Source organism: Pristiophorus japonicus, chromosome 22 (assembly GCF_044704955.1).
Source record: "Pristiophorus japonicus isolate sPriJap1 chromosome 22, sPriJap1.hap1, whole genome shotgun sequence".
Taxonomy (NCBI): domain Eukaryota; kingdom Metazoa; phylum Chordata; class Chondrichthyes; family Pristiophoridae; genus Pristiophorus; species Pristiophorus japonicus.
In genome coordinates, this window is record NC_091998.1 from 51691731 (window position 1) to 51704498 (window position 12768).

Here is a 12768-nt window from a genome sequence, read left to right on the forward strand (position 1 = left end):
GGGAATAGATAGGCGTTTCTGCGGACGCAACCGAGACTCCAGGATGGTATGTTGCCTCCCTGGTGCAAGGGTCAAGGATGTCTCGGAGAGGGTGCAGGACATTCTGAAATGGGAGGGAGAACAGCCAGTTGTCGTGGTGCACATTGGTACCAACGACATAGGTAAAAAAAGGGATGAGGTCCTACGAAAAGAATTTAAGGAGCTAGGAGCTAAATTAAAAAGTAGGACCTCAAAAGTAGTAATCTCGGGATTGCTACCAGTGCCACGTGCTAGTCAGAGTAGGAATCGCAGGATAGCGCAGATGAATACATGGCTTGAGCAGTGGTGCAGCAGGGAGGGATTCAAATTCTTGGGGCATTGGAACCGGTTCTGGGGGAGGTGGGACCAGTGCAAACCGGACGGTCTGCACCTGGGCAGGTCCGGAACCAATGTCCTAGGGGGAGTGTTTGCTAGTGCTGTTGGGGAGGAGTTAAACTAATATTGCAGGGGGATGGGAACCTATACAGGGAGACAGAGGGAGAAAAAAATGAGGCAAAAGCAAAAGACAGAAAGGAGATGAGGAAAAGTGGAGGGCAGAGAAACCCAAGGCAAAGAACAAAAAGGGCCACTGTACAACAAAATTCAAGAAGGACAAAGGGTGTTAAAAAAGCAAGCCTGAAGGCTTTGTGTCTTAATGCAAGGAGTATCCGCAATAAGGTGGATGAATTAACTGTGCAAATAGATGTTAACAAATATGATGTGATTGGGATTACGGAGACGTGGCTCCAGGATGATCAGGGCTGGGAACTCAACATTCAGGGGTATTCAACATTCAGGAAGGATAGAATAAAAGGAAAAGGAGGTGGGGTAGCATTGCTGGTTAAAGAGGAGATTAATGCAATAGTTAGGAAAGACATTAGCTTGGATGATGTGGAATCTATATGGGTAGAGCTGCAGAACACTAAAGGGCAAAAATCGTTAGTGGGAGTTGTGTACAGACCTCCAAACAGTAGTAGTGATGTTGGAGAGGGCATCAAACAGGAAATTAGGAGTGCATGCAATAAAGGTGCAGCAGTTATAATGGGTGACTTTAATATGCACATAGATTGGGCTAGCCAAACTGGAAGCAATACGGTGGAGGAGGATTTCCTGGAATGCATAAGGGATGGTTTTCTAGACCAATATGTCGAGGAACCAACTAGGGGGGAGGCCATCTTAGACTGGGTGTTGTGTAATGAGAGAGGATTAATTAGCAATCTCATTGTGCGAGGCCCCTTGGGGAAGAGTGACCATAATATGGTGGAATTCTGCATTAGGATGGAGAATGAAACAGTTAATTCAGAGACCATGGTCCAGAACTTAAAGAAGGGTAACTTTGAAGGTATGAGGCATGAATTGGCTAAGATAGATTGGCTAATGATACTTAAGGGGTTGACTGTGGATGGGCAATGGCAGACATTTAGAGACCGCATGGATGAATTACAACAATTGTACATTCCTGTCTGGCGTAAAAATAAAAAAGGGAAGGTGGCTCAACCGTGGCTATCTAGGGAAATCAGGGATAGTATTAAAGCCAAGGAAATGGCATACAAATTGGCCAGAAATAACAGCGAACCTGGGGACTGGGAGAAATTTAGAACTCAGCAGAGGAGTACAAAGGGTTTGATTCGGGCAGGGAAAATGGTGTACGAGAAGAAGCTTGCAGGGAACATTAAGGCGGATTGCAAAAGTTTCTATAGGTATGTAAAGAGAAAAAGGTTAGTAAAGACAAACGTAGGTCCCCTGCAGTCAGAATCAGGGGAAGTCATAACGGGGAACAAAGAAATGGCAGACCAATTGAACAAGTACTTTGGTTCAGTATTCACTAAGGAGGACACAAACAACCTTCCGGATATAAAAGTGGTCAGAGGGTCTATTAAGGAGGAGGAACTGAGGGAAATCTTTATTAGTCGGGAAATTGTGTTGGGGAAATTGATGGGATTGAAGGCCGATAAATCCCCAGGGCCTGATGGACTGCATCCCAGAGTACTTAAGGAGGTGGCCTTGGAAATAGCGGATGCATTGACAGTCATTTTCCAACATTCCATTGACTCTGGATCAGTTCCTATCGAGTGGAGGGTAGCCAATGTAACCCCACTTTTTAAAAAAGGAGGGAGAGAGAAAGCAGGGAATTATAGACTGGTCAGCCTGACCTCAGTAGTGGGTAAAATGATGGAATCAATTATTAAGGATGTCATAGCAGCGCATTTAGAAAATGGTGACATGATAGGTCCAAGTCAGCATGTATTTGTAAAAGGGAGATCATGCTTGACAAATCTTCTGGAATTTTTTGAGGATGTTTCCAATAAAGTGGACAAAGGAGTACCAGTTGATGTGGTATATTTGGACTTTCAGAAGGCTTTCGACAAGGTCCCACACAGGAGATTAATGTGCAAAATGAAAGCACATGGGATTGGGGGTAGTGTGCTGACGTGGATTGAGAACTGGTTGTCAGACAGGAAGCAAAGAGTAGGAGTAAATGGGTACTTTTCGGAATGGCAGGCAGTGACTAGTGGGGTACCGCAGGGTTCTGTGCTGGGGCCCCAGCTGTTTACATTGTACATTAATGATTTAGACGAGGGGATTAAATGTAGTATCTCCAAATTTGCGGATGACACTAAGTTGGGTGGCAGTGTGAGCTGCGAGGAGGATGCTATGAGGCTACAGAGTGACTTGGATAGGTTAGGTGAGTGGGCAAATGCGTGGCAGATGAAGTATAATGTGGATAAATGTGAGGTTATCCACTTTGGTGGTAAAAACAGAGAGACAGACTATTATCTGAATGGTGACAGATTAGGAAAAGGGAAGGTGCAACGAGACCTGGGTGTCATGGTACATCAGTCATTGAAGGTTGGCATGCAGGTACAGCAGGCGGTTAAGAAAGCAAATGGTATGTTGGCCTTCATAGCGAGGGGATTTGAGTACAGGGGGAGGGAGGTGTTGCTACAGTTGTACAGGGCCTTGGTGAGGCCACACCTGGAGTATTGTGTACAGTTTTGGTCTCCTAACTTGAGGAAGGACATTCTTGCTATTGAGGGAGTGCAGCGAAGGTTCACCAGACTGATTCCCGGGATGGCGGGACTGACATATCAAGAAAGACTGGATCAACTGGGCTTGTATTCACTGGAGTTCAGAAGAGTGAGAGGGGACCTCATAGAAACGTTTAAAATTCTGACGGGTTTGGACAGGTTGATGCAGGAAGAATGTTCCCAATGTTGGGGAAGTCCAGAACCAGGGGTCACAGTCTAAGGATAAGGGGTAAGCCATTTAGGACCGAGATAAGGAGAAACTTCTTCACCCAGAGAGTGGTGAACCTGTGGAATTCTCTACCACAGAAAGTAGTTGAGGCCAATTCACTAAATATATTCAAAAGGGAGTTAGATGAAGTCCTTACTACTCGGGGGATCAAGGGGTATGGCGTGAAAGCAGGAAGTGGGTACTGAAGTTTCATGTTCAGCCATGAACTCATTGAATGGCGGTGCAGGCTAGAAGGGCTGAATGGCCTGCTCCTGCACCTATTTTCTATGTTTCTATGTTTCTATTCTTCTAAATTCCAGTGAATATAAGCCTAGTCGATCCAGTCTTTCTTCATATGTCAGTCCTGTCATCCCGGGAATCAGTCTAGTGAACCTTCGCTGCACTCCCTCAATAGCAAGCATGTCCTTCCTCAGATTAGGAGACCAAAACTGGACACAATATTCAAGGTGTGGCCTCACCAAGGCCCTGTACAACTGCAATAACACTTCCTTGCTCCTATACTCAAATCCTCTCGCTATGAAGGCCAACATGCCATTTGCCTTCTTCACCGCTTGTTGTACCTGTATGCCAACTTTCAATGACTGATGTACCATGACACCCAGGTCTCGTGGCACCTCCCCTTTTACTAATCTGTCACCATTCAGATAATAATCTGCCTTCCTGTTTTTACCACCAAAGTGGATGACCTCACATTTATCTACATTATACCGCATCTGCCATGTATTTGCCCACTCACCTAACTTGTCCAAGTCACCGTGCAGCCTCTTAGCATCCTCTTCTCAGCTCACACTGCCACCCAGCTTAGTGTCATCTACAAACTTGGAGATATTACATTCAATTCCTTTGTCTAAATCATTAAATGTATATTGTAAATAGCTGGGGTCCCAGCACTGAACCTTGCGGTACCCCACTAGTCACTGCCTGCCATTCTGAAAAGGACCCGTTTATTCCTACTCTTTGCTTCCTCTCTGCCAACCAGTTCTCTATCCACATCATCAAAACCCTGGTCGCTATTTTGGAGCGTGGACAAGAACATCGTAATTATTGTAGTACTGTGGTAAACTACTAGTCAATCTGACCCTGAGTTCACAAAGTCACAGCGAAAATATAGCAACAAATTGGCATCCGAACAGGGACTCTGAGAAATAAAACTTTTCCGACAAAATTTAAATTTGAGTGTCTAGGGAACAAGTCGAATAATTGGGCAATAAAGTTTATTTGGCTTAAACGTAATGTTTGTCGACGACTTTCTTTCAATACTCAAAAGTCCCACCAAATTGTTGCGACTGAAGTGACTAAATACCCACCGAGTAAACTGTCTACAAACCCACAGTGAGTTTTGGGCAACAAAATAGCAACACCACCCATTTCACCAGGCTGTCTCTGTCCTCTTGAAGTCAATCACAATCATCCTCACTGTTCACTAGCCTCCCGAGCTTTCTGTCATCTTCAAATTTTGAAATTGTGCCCAATCCGCTCAAGTCCAAGTCACTGGGTGTGTGATACCAACAAGTGAAAGTGGATTTGGGAAAATCAGGGTCAAACTCATGAAATCCCTGGACAGGAAGTTATGTGCATAATGCAAATATTGAAATCTCCTCCACACGTGAGGACATGAGTCCAGCAACCAGAAAGATCATTGACCCAGCCAGCTCATACATCTTTATTGGTCATTCAGATAACTGACCCAATTATTCAGCATCGCGATGGAAATTTCCAACCTCCAACTGGTCAGGTTTGGTGGGGCAGAAAAACAAGACAACTCATCAGCCTGCGAGTCACCTCAGTGTTTATCCCTCAGCCTCTGATCAGTCATTATGTCTTTATGAGCTGTTGTCAATCTAATAATGTTTCTCCCTCCACCTCTGACCCTCCAGCTCCATCACCTATTTTGGTGCTCAAAATCATGAGGGGTCTGGACAGAGTGGATGGAGAGAAACTGTTCCCATTGGCAGAAGGGACGAGAACCAGAGGACACAGATTTGAGGTGATTGGCAAAAGTATCAATGGCGACATAAGAAAAAGAAATGTTACACAGCGAGTGGTTATGATCTGGAATGCACTGCCTAAAAGGGTGGTGGAGGCCTCCCTCAAAGCCTCCCTGATAAAGTGCAACATCCCCACCGACACCTGGGAGTCCCTGGCCAAAGACCGCCCTAAGTGGAGGAAGTGCATCCGGGAGGACGCTGAGCACCTTGAATCTCATCGCCGAGAGCATACAGAAATCAAGCGCAGGCAGCGGAAGGGACCTGCGGCAAACCTGTCCCACCCTCCCTTTCCATCAACGATTATCTGTCCCACCTGTGACAGGGACTGTGGCTCTCGTATTGGACTGTTCAGCCACCTAAGGACTCATTTTAAGAGTGGAAGCAAGTCTTTCTCGATTCTGAGGGACTGCCTATGATGATGATGGTGGAAGCAGATTCGATCATGGCTTTCAAGGGGGAATTGGCTAAGTATCTGAGAATTTTTTTTTGCAGGGCTACGGGGAAAGGGCAGGATAGTGGGACTGGCTGAAGTGCTCTTGCAGAGAGCCGGCACGGGCTCGACGGGCCGCGTGGCCTCCTTCCGTGCTGTAACCATTCTATGATTTTCCAAGAAAGTGTTTTATACTTCCGTCTCTCTTCTTGCAGTATGACTATCCTATTTTCCATCCTCTGGCTGGTCTATCCCACCATTCCGAATCACTCGGTGGTTCTGTCCCACCATCCACGATCAGTCACTTTGCCCAATCCTTCCTTATTTTGCTAATCCTCAGTGACTATTTACAGCTGTTTACTCCCCTGCTGATCCATTCCTTACTGAGTTCTGAAAGGGTAGATTTTTCAAGATTTGGGCTTCGGTTAAAGTTCAAGTTGGAGGAATTGGCGAGGTGTTTAATTGAGGCAATTTCAAAAGAAGACCTGTCACAAGGTCACTTAAATCTATTCCCACTGCTTCAGCAACTTGTAATTCCAACTTGAGTGTTCGCTTAGTAGCAGCTTGAGAAACCTCCACTGACTGTTAATATTGAGTAATCTGAGGTACACGGAGCATGGGGATAAACCCACCTATTCTATGAACCATGGGCTTCAGATAGAATTCAGATATATGCTCACTGATGTCCTATCTTCAATTTTTGAATCTTGATAAAGAGTGAATTAGAGTTCTGATAAACCTCTAACTGAATAATACCCACAAAAGATACTTCTAGTGCAGCATTGGTACATCATTGAAAATTGGAGCTCATACCCATCAGGTTCCATCCACAAGTGACCAAATCCTTGCCGACCTAGACTTGGGTCTTCCTCTATTATGGATACTTATCAATTCTATTCTCATCTGCCTCTGCTTGAGGATTGGGGTTCTTCCCAGATAATCCCGCTCTGCTCTGCAATCTTCCTTTAGGATGATTCCCCTTTTCCTTCATCAACAGTTGCAGGGGCTGCATGGTTGCAAACAACAACAAAACTTGTATTTATATAGCACCTTTAATGTAGTGAAATGTCCCAAGGTGCTTCACGGGAGTTTTATGAGTTGCAAAACAGATTTATGTGAAGCAGTTTTTTTATAAAAAATGAGCTTAATTCAACATCTAGCTATGAAATAATTAATAAATATCTCGCTTTTAAATCAAAAGTCTTACTTTTAACATGGTTCACCCTTGAAATGTGTCTGTAAAGCATAACAGATGTCCTGGTTTCCAGATTGGTTCAAATAACCATGTGATTTTCTCAATAGGAAAAACGACATGCTAACACGATACTTCCTCACCCCTGGGAGGACAGAGGCACCAACGTTAGCATCCTCAACCAGGCCAACATCCCCAGCATTGAAGCACTGACCACACTCGATCAGCTCCGCTGGGCAGGCCACATTGTTCGCATGCCTGACACGAGACTCCCAAAGCAAACGCTCTGATCCGAACTCCTTCATGGCAAACGAGCCAAAGGTGGGGAGAGGAGACGTTTCAAGAACACCCTCAAAGCCTCCCTGATAAAGTGCAACATCCCCACCGACATCTGGGAGTCCCTGGCCAAAGACCGCCCTAAGTGGAGGAAGAGCATCCGGGAGGGCGCTGAGCACCTCGAGTCTCATCGCCGAGAGCATGCAGAAATCAAGAACAGCAGCGGAAAGAGCGTGAGGCAAACCAGTCCCACCCACCCTTTTACTCAATGACTATCTGTCCCACCTGTGACAGGGACTGTGGCTCCCATATTGGACTGTTCAGTCACCAAAGAACTAATTTTTAGAGTGGAAGCAAGTCTTCCTCGATTCCGAGGGACTGCCTATGATGATGATGATGATCACTCACTATATTATATAATCTACAAATATGGTTGCTAACATAGCATTAAAATCAAGTGCAATACTTTCCAATTATACCATGCCATATATTCAGCAACTTTTGCCGACACAAGCCATTAATTTCTCAACAACTCCCGGCACAGCTGCCCTGTGTTAAGCATTTCCTTCAACGCTGTCCCGCCTGTGCACAGTTGTCATCTGACCAACTTTACTGTGCTGCCATTCTAAGCTCGATAGTCTCCTGAGATATGTTGTCACACACCTACAGCTCTCTTTATTATTGCCCATATCTCCGCTGTTTACAGTATAATTCTTGCTACAGTTAAAGAGGGTGAGGCCACACCTGGAATACTGCGTGCAGTTTTGGTTTCCATATTTAAGAAAGGCTATATTGCTTTGGAGGCAGTTCAGAGAAGGTTCACTGGGTTGATTCCGGAAATGAGGGGGTTGACTTATGAGGAAAGGTTGAGGGGATTGGGCCTCTACTCATTGGAATTCAGAAGAATGAGAGGTGATCTTATTGAAATGTATAAGATTATGAGGGGGCTTGACAAGGTGGATGCAGAGAGGATGTTTCCACTGATGGGGGAGACTAGAACTAGAGGGCACGATCTTAGAATAAGGGGCCGCCCATTTAAAACAGAGATGAGGAGAAATTTCTTCTCTCAGATGGTTGTAAATCTGTGGAATTCGCTGCCTCAGAGAGCTGTGGAAGCTGGGTCATTGAATAAATTTAAGACAGAGATAGACAGTTTCTTAACCGATAAGTGGTTATGTGGAGCGGGCAGGGAAGTGGACCTGAGTCCATGATCAGATCAGCCATGATCATATTAAATGGCGGAGCAGGCTTGAGGGAATGTATGGCCTACTCCTGCTCCTATTTCTTATGTTTCTTATGAGATATGTTGTCACACACCTACAGCTCTCTTTATTATTGCCCATATCTCCGCTGTTTACAGTATGATGGGAACCCTACTCTGGGTAGACATTTTCTGTTACCATTGGGCTTATTTGCCTTCGTCAACTTTTCTGAAGGATTTGATTTGTTTGAGTTTGTTCTTTGGTCACATTGATGTTTAGCAGTCTCTATATGGGAAGTGCTGTGCTGCCTGAATGATCTCCCTGCTACGCTTCAAGTTGATGTTTTATGGCTCTTTCCCACCTGAATAGACGAAGTTTAATTGCCCGTATTCCCAGAGAACTTTCACTGTCCAGACTCCCTTGCACAGCAATTGCTCGAGATGATTGCCTCATCCTCCCAGCACCTCAACGCTGCTGGCACAGACACGATGGGCTGAATGGCGGTCTCTTTCTGTGCTGTAAATCTCTCTGATTCTCCCATTAATTGAGATCGCCACATGCCGTGTGATAAAGAAATGCAACAGTTGGCAAATTGCAAATCCAGAATAATTGGCTTCTATTGTGCGACGCCACTGGTTTACATGCCAATTATAAGAACATAAGAACATAAGAAATAGGAGCAGGAGTAGGCCATACAGCCCCTCGAGCCTGCTCCACCATTTAATACAATCGTGGCTGATCTGATCATGGACTCAGGTCCACTTCCCTGCCCGTTCCCCATAACCCCTTATTCCCTTATCGGTTAAGAAGCTGTCTATCTCATTTATTCAATGTCCCAGCTTCTACAGCTTTCTGAGGCAGCGAATTCCACAGATTTACAACTCTCTGAGAGAAGAAATTCCTCCTCATCTCAGTTTTAAAGGGGCAGCACCTTATTCTCAGATTATGCCCCCTAGTTTTAGTCTCCTCTATTAGTGGAAACATTCTCTCTGCATCCACCTTGTCAAGCCCCCTCATAATCTTACACATTTCGATAAGATCACCTCTCATTCTTCTGAATTCCAATGAATAGACACCCAACCTACTCAACTTTTCCTCATAAGTCAACCCCCTCATCCCCAGAATCAACCTAGTGAACCTTCTCTGAACTGTCTCTAGAGCAAGTATATCCTTTCTTAAATATGAAAACAAACTGTATGCAGTATTCCAGGTGTGGCCTCACCAATACCCTGTATAACTTTAGCAAGACTTCCCTGCTTTTATACTCCATCCCCTTTGCAATAAAGGCCAATATTCCATTTGCCTTCCTGATCACTTGCTGTACCTTCATACTATCCTTTTGTGTTTCATGCACCAGGGCCCCCAGGTCCCGCTATACTGCAGCACTTATCAATTTTTCTCCATTTTAATAATAACTTGCTCTTTGATTTTTTTCTGCCAAAGTGCATAACCTCACACTTTCCAACATTATATTCCATCTGCAAAATTTTTGCCCACTCACTTCGCCTGTCTATGTCCTTTTGCAGATTTTTTGTGTCCTCCTCACACATTGCTTTTCCTCCCATCTGTGTATCGTCAGCAAACTTGGCTACGTTACACTCAGTCCCTTCTTCCAAAGCGTTAATATAGTTGGAGTCCCAACATTGATTCCTGAGGCACCTCACTAGTTACTGATTGCCAACCCGAGAATGAACCATTTATCTCAACTCTCTGTTTTCTGTTAGTTAGCCAATCCTCTATCCATGCTGATATATTACCTCCAAACCCGTGAACGTTTATCTTGTGCAATAACCTTTTCGATGGCACCTTGTCAAATGCCTTCTGGAAGTCCAAATACACCACATCTACTGGTTTCCCCTTTGTCTACCTTGTTCATTACATCCTCAAAGAATTCCAGCAGATTTGTCAAACATGACTTCCCCTTCATAAATCCATGCTGACTCTGCCTGACTGAATTATGTTTTTCCAAATGTCCTGTTACTGCTTCTTTAATAATGGTACCACAACACTTAAATCACGTTTAAAAAAAATTTAAACATCCCAGCATTGAAAAACCTGGCTGAAATATGTATGACATACCAAGTGTGTTAAATTTGAATAAATTGCCACGAAACAAAATTCATTCCAATCCGTTTGTGCATGAGAAACATGCTCCAAATGAGGGGCCATTCTGTTTTTTGGGGTCAGACATAGGGGCCGAATTTGGTTGCGCCCATTTCTTCGCGGCCCCCAGATGGCACTTACCTTTTTGCCACCCGCTACCACCGGGTCCCGTCATCCGGCATGGGCGGGCAGCATGACGTCACACCGGTGGATCCCTCCGCGACCAATCCCACGCTAGGCGGAACCTGGATGGCAGATGGGCGGTTCCGGAGGAATCGTCCAGAAAACATACATTTCCAGCGGATCGTCGACCTGCACCAAACCCGACCGTACGGCATGGATCAGCAGCTGATAACTGTACATGGTAAACAAAACACTGATCAGATTCCAACATGTAATTTGCCCCTAGGTATCCATCATTATATATATAAACCCCCTGAACCTCTCGATTAGATTCCAGCCTGTAACTCACTCCCAGGTATCCATTATTCTATATATAAACCCCCTGAACCCTTCGATTAGATTCCTGCCTGTAACTCACTCCTGGGTATCCATTATTCTATATTAATACTCTCTGAACCCTTCGATTAGATTCCAGCCTGTAACTCACTCCCAGGTATTCATTATTCTATATATAAACCCCCTGAACCCCTCGATTAGATTCCTGCCTGTAACTCACTCCCGGATGTCCATTATTCTATATTAAAACCCTCTGAACCCTTTGATTAGATTCCAGCCCGTAACTCACTCTCAGGTATCCATTATTCTATATATAAACTGAACCCCTCAATTAGATTTCAGCCTGTGACTCACTCCCGGGTATCCATCATTCTATCTATAAACTAGCTGCACTCCTTGATTAGATTCTAACCTGGGTCTCAAATATTAAGTAATATCAAGCTCCTCCACAACATTACAGCTTGTAACTCACTTCCCAGTACCTATTAATCTATGTCTAAACTATCCAAACCCCTCGGTGTGATAACTCCCAGGTATCCAATATTCTGTTTAATTTTACATAAACCTCGCTGCTAATACATAATTTCCCAAGGATTCCTTCCTCTGTGACACCATATACACTTTGCGCAGAATTTGATAGCTGCTTGTGTCTCATGTCTACATTTTCAAAACATTCCTGCATAACCCAGTGTGATGGTTGCATGTCCATCCAAATATATGCTTTAAGAATCAGAAGCCATACAACCTTGGCCCAGACCCAGTTCCTTTGGATGGAAGCTTGTTTTGATGCTTTTATGATTTAATAATGACAAGGATAAGCTGGCCAATTATCAAAAGAACAAATAGCAATCAGAATCCGGTTCATTAAACATCCCATCCCAACCAAGATTCAAGAAAAAAAAAAATAATATTTTAAAATTCTATGACTATACGATATCCGGACAATTTCTCTTTTTGATAAGTTATCACTGGTGGATCACTTTTAATCGTGTTTTTACCCAAGGAATTTGTTGGGCTGATACTTTGCAGCAAAAACCCCGCTGTTTGTTGCTTAAATTTCCGTGTTTGTGTTTCATCTATTTATTAAAACACTGTACTGGCCTCCCACATTCTACCCTACGTAAACATGATCCAAAACTCGGCTGCCCGTGTCCTAACTCGCACCAAGACCCGCTCACCCATCACCCCTGCGCTCGCTGACCTACATTGGCTTTCCTTATTTGAGCAATGCCTCAATTTCAAAATTCTCATCCTTCTATCCCTCCATGGCCTCGCTCCTCCCTATCTCTGTAATCTCCTCCAGCCCCACAACCCCCCGAGATGTCTGCGCTCCTCTAATTCTGCCCTCTTGAGCACATCTGATCATGATCGCTTAACCATTGGTGGCCATGCCTTCAGCTGCCTGGGCCCCAAGCTCTGGAACTCCCTCCCTAAATCTCTCCGCCTCTCTTTCCTCCTTCAAGACGCTCCTTAAAATCTATCTCTTTGACCAAGCTTTTGGTCACCTGCCCTATTTTCTCCTTTTGTGGCTCGGTGTCAAATCTTTTGTCTTATATTACTCCTGTGAGGCACCTTGGGACGTTTCACCATGTTAAAGGCGCTAAATAAATGCAAGCTGCTGTTGTTGTACTCTGCACCAAATGTGCAGTGTATGTGGTGATCAGGGACTGTTTTGTTGAGATGAAGTTAAGTATTTCCTTCAATCTCGCTGCTAATTGATCATTTCCCAAGGATCCCTTCCTCGGTGACACCTCTTCGGTGCCTCACATGGGGCCTTTCCCATGTTATCGTTCAGACCTGACCGTGTAAATATTCAGGAAATGTTGGCTCCGAAAGCGCTCA